Here is a 7633-nt window from a genome sequence, read left to right on the forward strand (position 1 = left end):
TGGTTATGCCACCATTTTGCAGGATGTCTCAAATCTTCTTGAGCATTTACAGCCGTTATGCTGCCCGAGTCATCCCAGGTCACTAAATAGTATGATGCAGTTGCAAATCCTTTCTTCCGTTCCCGATGTCCTTTTGGTCAGAATAAGCACACTAACCGGTGCATTGAGGTACTCTATTGCCTCGGTATATATGTTGGGGCTATTATTAGGACCCTAGGTGTTTTAGGGAGTCACCCAGTAATCTAGCCATGTTTTGTGTTCCCGATGTGATGATTCTGGCCACCATCCCCGAAAGCATCTTGTGATGCCATTTAGTTAGTAGGCCTTCTATTTCTGGGTTTTGAACCCAAGATTCACCCTACTTACTTCATGTTGATAGTGTTTGCTTGTTCCTTTGGGATATTAGTAACCTTTGTGATAGTCCTCGAGGTATGTGGTATTTCTTTCTTCCAAATACCATGAACTGCTTATGGTAGAAGTTCTTTTGAACCAAAAGATCACAACCAGAGTGCTCTTGATGAGTTCCCCATTCATAATTTTGATTCTGCCAGTTCTACCTTTCTGCATGGGTTATCCGGAAGAAATATGTTGAACTCGTTCAACATACTAATCTATGCATCCACAACTCAGGTAGTTATATGTCCATTTGAGTTGTTCCTCTTTGATTGTATTTTGACCTCCGTCAATCATTTGATAGTCCAGAGTATGCGTGCATTCGTTCATGATGCCTATTATTCTTGTGGTCTATCAAGCCATCCTATTCCAGAATGACTAGGAGAAACAAACTCCAGAACCTCATCCATATCTAGGATTGGGTCAAAGTAATTGTATTCCGCAGATCAAAATGCCAATCCAGCTTTTGGTCTGTTCTACCCTGAAGTATTACCCACTTCATGTCAGGAACGTCATGCGAATTGCACCTTCTCTTATGAATTCTTGACGTAGTGATACTTCTCGCCATCATTATTCATTCCTCGGTGTCGTGTTGTCGCAACCGGAATGCCGACAAGTGAATCATCGGGTGTGAAATCAATACTCCTAGCAACCATGTTGCTTGGTAGTTAACGGACAATACTATCATTCTTAGCGTGTTGGATTTTGGACCACAATTCTAAGATTGATTGTGCTATCTAGTCCATTTTCTTGGTGCACCCTTCGATCAATGAGTTAAGATTGTGTCAATCCCTCGCTCTTCTGATCACATCGTTTTGCCTTGAAAAGCAAGATTGTTCCCGAGCTTAGTAACATATCGGTGGTTCGTGATTTTCCGAATATCTTCTTGGAAGTGTTACCAGGTTGTCACCTGACCGCTATGTTGAGTTCGTGATCAAGTTGGTTTCTTGTAAACCACTCCTTCTCCAAGAATCCGTGATGGATACCCCTGAGCTAGTTGGTTAAGCTAAACAACAACTTGGAGAGTTGGAAGATAAAAGCTTACATAATTTACTTCGTTTCAAAGGGATATCCTTGTGTTGTGTGTTAGTTGAAGAAAGATATCTTCATTGATTGGTCCCTGTGATCAGTTGTTGGGCCTATTATCTTATCCAGTCTTTGATTTGAGCATGGGCTATCGTCAAATCAAATCAGAACCAATGATGCTCGTACTCGTGGTTGTTTTCTCGAGCATACACCATTACATCCTTGGGTCTGACCAATACTATCATATTGTTCACATAATTATGGAATTCCACTTATATGGAAAACTGGATAAATTGTTGTTGAGCCCATAGACAGCATCCTTATTGTCTCCATGATTTTGCTGGACATTAAGATAGTGTTGGAAACTTTGTAAACAATGCCTTCGAGTCCCGTCCCTGAGGTATATGTTTGGATGAGAGAAGTGACTTCCTCTAATTCATGTGTATCTGATGTAAGTTGCCACCGTGAATTTGAGAAAGTTTGTTTTTGCTTCCTTTGGAATCATCCCAAGTCAGTCACGCATGTGCGAAGTATTCTATGGTTTGATAGACTGATCATCTCCATTCCATATGTATTCCTAGCACACAAAGCCACTTATTGATTTTGTTTAAGGATAAGAAGTTCAAATGCTATTCTCGAATGGCTCAGACAGACATGCACAAGAATTTATCTCAATGATGGTTCCCAACCAGAACTCGGTAATGTTTTATTATAAGACTTCTATGTGGTCATGCTTGTCTAGGACAGTGTGTTCACATGTATGTAGCAGAATCAGCTCATGTTTTGGAGCTTGCTATCGTAGTTCATTTCTCGAGAATCTCGCAACTCCATCTCGTCGAATTGTGTTGCAAACTTTCTTTTCCAGACATGTTGTCTGAATTATCCTGTTACCAACCAGATTTGAATCTCAGGCAGGTATGATGGTTGAAACTTCTTCCAAGAACTATGATATAGATTCCAGTGAAGTGGACGCACCTAGCTGGAAGCACTATTATTGTAGTATCTCGATTAAGCCGTTTGGTCACTTCCCATGAGGATGTCGTATGACTTATTCCAAAAGTTGTTCCTTATGGAATTTTGTGCTCCCGAAGTCCGACCTTTACTTGATGGCCATGTTGATGCTTCTAAGCATTGACCGTGGTACCTAGTACATCAAGGAGAACATTAGAAGCGGAGTGCTAAATGTCTCTCGGTTGATCATCCAGATTTGCTTCTTTGGCATTGCTAAGGAAAAATCTGAGAAAGTGATGTCCTTCTTTGCATCTGCATCCTCCATCACCGTTTATCATGGTAGTATGATGTGTTGCCAGGATCCTCGGCACGGATATTGGTAAAACTTGTTGAATATGGGAATGGTCAAGTTCTTGAGAGCACACAAAATCACTAGAACTTATCGTCGGCATTAATTGGGATATGCTTTCAGTTTCCTCGGTTATGCTATAACATTTTCGGTAGTGGAATCTCTCTCTACTGTTGGGTTCTCCCCAGTTACTAGAATCAATCCCAACATTTGCATTTTGTCCCTACCTTGCACCCACCATTGTGCCCTTTCACTATGATCCGCCTTCTCAGCAGTTGTTGTCCAAGATCATCTTCAAAAGCGGACCTACCATGGGTCCCATCTATTTTCGATGATAAGCAAAACCATCCATTACGTTGTCGTCAACAAGGTAGTCCACATCATCCATTCTAGCCCGAGCGTGTCGTTCTTCCGTACTCCGTCAAACGATCGTTCGTAAATTGCCTTAGGCTGGTATAAAGAGTTTCAATGATCCTTGTATCAAAAGTAATTCTTTTTGCCACTTAAGGGGATAATTCTATGAGTCACCTTCCTTAAGGTATCACGTTATGAAATCATGGCAAATATCTCCTTGCTACTTTGAAATTCATGCTCCATATTATTCGAGTGGGGAATTGTAGCCTGCCAAATTGAAACCTTGTCACTTGTTTCTTTTCCTCCCCTCTCGATATGTGTTTTGTGTCTCAGCTCGAGAGATGTTCCCACATCTCACCCCATAAGTTGATCGTGAGTTGTTCGATCTTTGAGAAGATCGATTCCTATAGAGTTTCTTCTGTCGTCATCGTGTTGGATGAAGATCCAGAAGGCAGACAAGATCAATTTGAAGCAATGAATAAACATCTTTGATGAGGGCAATCGGATCATGAAGATCGTGTTAGCTTTATGACCCCTCTGTCTTCTTACCTCACGTCTTGAATCTCGAGACGAGATTCTTGGTTAGTGGGGGTGAGTTGTCACAGCCCTAGCTCAGCCCCTGTTGTCCTTGCTTGATCTTGTTGCATCATGTTTAAATTTTATTGAAAGTTGAATTGGGGTAAGTGGAAAGTCTTAGAAGTCTTTTACAAAAATGATCAACATTAAAAATTGTTTCAAATGAGCCCAACAAAATGTTCCTGCTAACCTCTGAAAATATTGGCAAGAGCTATAACTCAAACCAATATTTTTGGAATAACAGAAATAATTATTCTTGGGCCTTTGAATTAAATCACTAGCTATTTGATTTGGGTTTATATTTACTATAAAATAGATATAAGCCCAATAATTTTGAAAATTTGCATGTGGCTCTGAACTAGTTTCCTAAGTCCACATAATAATTTTCAGAAGCATAAAAATTGGTTTGTTTGCAAACCAAACTCAAAACAAACTTCAAAAAATTAGAAAACAGAACAAACAGAAAATAGAAAAGGCAGAGCACTTACCTGGCCTTACCTGCGGCCCAGCAAGCCGGCCCAGCCCAGCTGGCCCCTGCCAGTCATCCCTAACCTCTGCCAGTAGGCAGAGGCGGGACAGCGCACGCCCGCGCGAGGCGCCACGCCTCCTCCTGCTTGCCGCCGAGCCCCTGGACGCGTGGGTGACCGCCCCGGCGTCGTCCTGAACCGCTCGACCCCTCTCACTCTCCCTCAACCTCTCTCCTCTCCCCTGGTGCCACCGCCGCTTGCTGCCACCGCCCTCTTCGGCCACCCCTAGCTCCACTGCCACGTCCAGCAGCACCGCCCTGGACCAGAGCTTCTCCAAGTCGAAGACCCCAAGCACGGGAGCAGCCCATCGTCGCCATCGAGCTCATCTCCGTCCTCTGCACCAGCAGTCGTTGTCCTCGATTCGCAGCAACCCGACCGCGCCTGACCTCGCCGACGACGCCATCGGACGTGCTGTGAGCACCCGCGTCGTCTCCCCCTTCTCCCCTGGTCGCGCTCGCCCTCTAGGCCGTAGCCCCGCCATGACCAAAAGCTTGCTCGCCGCCATCCAAGTCGCTGCCATGGCGAGAGCCCACGCACGTCGCATCCGAGGACGATATCATCCTCAGCACACTCCCAGGAGCCGAGAACTGACATCCGTTCGACCTCGCATGCACCGTAGCGTCTTAGCCGTCGAGCCCATACTCCGGCCGCCACCGCGAGCTCATCTCCGGCGTGTATAGGCCACCCCAGCCACTATCACTCACCCAGTTGGATGCGGCGCACCTTCAGCTACCCGTAGACACAAACCACGCGCAAAACCGAGCCCCGTAGCTGTTTTCCGGCAAGTTTCCGCCGCAGTTGAGGTCACCGCCGGCTGAACTCTGGCGGGCTGACATGGTCGCTTAGTTAGGCGCTAATCACCACTAATCCCTCTCTAACAGACACTGACAGGCGGGCCCCACAGCGGGTTAAATCCCAGTCAACACGGGATTAACTCCCAGTTAACAGTGAGCCAATGACATATGGGACCCGGTCGTCAGGTTTGACCTGGTTAGCGTCAGTTGACTCGCTGACGTCATGCTTGCACAATGCTGACGCTATAAATCATTTTCTGGATTTAAGTTTATTCAGGAAATTCGAGAAATGCCCAAAACTTCTAAAAATCATAGAAAATTATCTATAACTCCAAATGAAAAGATTTATATATGAAACAATATCAGAAAAATTCACGGAATCCATCTGTACCATTTTCATGCATGTTTGAGCAATGTTTGTCCTCTGTTTTGGACAAAACAAATTAATGGCATTCAAATAATCATATATGGAGTTGGAATTTGAATCATGTATTGAAACCAACTTCATTTAAATCATAGCTAGATGCATTAGCTCAAATCACAGCATATTGCCATGTCATGATCATGCATCATATTGTGCATTGCATTGATTATATTCTTTCTGTGTTTGCCGGTGATTGTTCCCCCCGATAGACGTGCTTCTGACGATGAGTTCGATGACACCGATGAAGAGCTATAATATCTTCAGAAGTGCCAGGCAAGCAAACCCCCTTGTTCATTCCGATACAATCCCACTCTCTCGCTCTTGCTCTCTTTTACTGCATTAGGACAAGAACGTTTCAACTGTTGCATGCTGCGGTAGTTGAACCCCTTTCCTCCGCATGACCTGTCATTGCCACAGTAAATAGATGAAACCCACTAGCATGAGTAGGAGTTGTTTGAGCCCTGATGTGCCTACTCATTCATGCTTGTTGTCATGCCTGCTACTGCTTACAGTTGAGTCAGGTCTGATTCATCGGGGATGAATTGGAATGGTGATGAACATGTCCTACTGTGTGTGATCTAAGTGTGTGAACACGATTTGGTAAAGGTAGCGGTGAGAGGCCATGTAGGACTACATGGTGGGTTGTCTCATTGCAGCCATCCTCAGGAACTGAGTTTTGTGTTTGTGATCCATGAACAGTTACTACCACACATTGGGTTCCGGTAACTCGGCCCCTCTCGGCTTATTAATCAACTCAATCTCTGTCGAGGAGTTGAAACTAGTTTCTGGTGTTTGTAGGTAGTGTTAGTAGTCTACCAAGTGGCACCCGGTACAGGTGGGCTTGGGACAGATTATGCACAGTGGCACGATGTACCAAGTGGCACCCGGATGGTGGGCTTGGGAACCCTGCTCACATCGTTTGGGGCCGTGAGCGACACCCCGGCCGGATCTCCTTGCGGATGGAACCCGAATAGGCGATAAACCTGGACTAGAGACTTGTTGGTTAGTCAGGTCGTGGCCGACACCCTCACCCGGCTTCCGCTTGAAGGTTGCCGAGGTACATGACGTGTACAGGGCGATAAGTGGTGAGAGCGTGTGTGAAGAAGTACCCCCCTGCAGGGTTATCATTATCTATTCGAATAGCCGGATTCCTCGGATATGGAAACTTGGACCCCTTGCATAGTTCATAGACAAGTGGAACTGGATACTCTAAAATGCGCAAGATAATCGGGAGTGCTATGGATGGCCTTCTCGTAGGGAGACGGGAGCGGATCCATAGTGGAGTATTGATATGGTGAATATTTGGACTCGTGTGCGCCACCTCAAAAGAGTTGCTTGCAGTCGTAGTCCAGGTTAGCCACTGAGTCAAAGCTGGCTTGCTGCATTTAAACTCCACAACCCCTTTGTTGATACCGATGCATATGTAGTTAGTTTTGATGTAAGTCTTGATGGGTACATTTGTACTCACGTTTGCTTAATTTATGTTTTTGAAGAGAGACTTTAGTCTCGCTAGTAGTTCCACATGGACTTCGACGTTTAGCTTGTTACCTCAGCTACGATCTTGTACTCTTGAGAGGGTCTTGTAGATAGTCAGGCTTCTAAGCCTTCTTCATTTGTAGTTGTCTGTACTCAGACAAGTTAAGCTTCCGCATGTGCTTTGACTTGTATGCTCTGAATGTTGGTACATGAGACCCATGTTTGTAATATCTTGCCTCTCGGGGCCTAATGAATAAATACTTGAGTCGTAGAGTTATGTTGTGATGCCATGTGGTATTTACACATATCGAGCATATTGTGTGTATGATTGAAATGCTTGGTATGTGTGGATCCAACAACCTAGTTGTTTATCCTTGGTAGCCTCTCTTATGGGGAAATGTAGTCTTGTGCTTCCATGAGCCATAGTAGTCCGCTACAGCCCGGTTCACCGGAGTCCTGCTAGCCCAGCACTACTGCTTTGGAACACTTGACTAGCCGACATGTGATTCACTTCGTTCCTGTGTCTGTCCCTTAGGGGAAATGTCACGCGGTGACATCCGGAGTCCTGCCTAGCCTGCTACAGCCCGATTCATCGGAGTCTTATTAGCCCAGTGCTACAGCCCGGATTCGCACGCTGCTGACCGACATGCTTGTTGTTGATTCATGTATGCCTGTCCCTGTAAGTTAGTGCCACTTTGGGTTGACGACTACATGTCGGCCCGGGTTCTTAGTCATATGGATGCTAGCGACACTATCATATACG

Source organism: Triticum dicoccoides, chromosome 2A, assembly GCF_002162155.2.
Source record: "Triticum dicoccoides isolate Atlit2015 ecotype Zavitan chromosome 2A, WEW_v2.0, whole genome shotgun sequence".
In the NCBI taxonomy this organism is placed as follows: Eukaryota; Viridiplantae; Streptophyta; class Magnoliopsida; order Poales; family Poaceae; genus Triticum; species Triticum dicoccoides.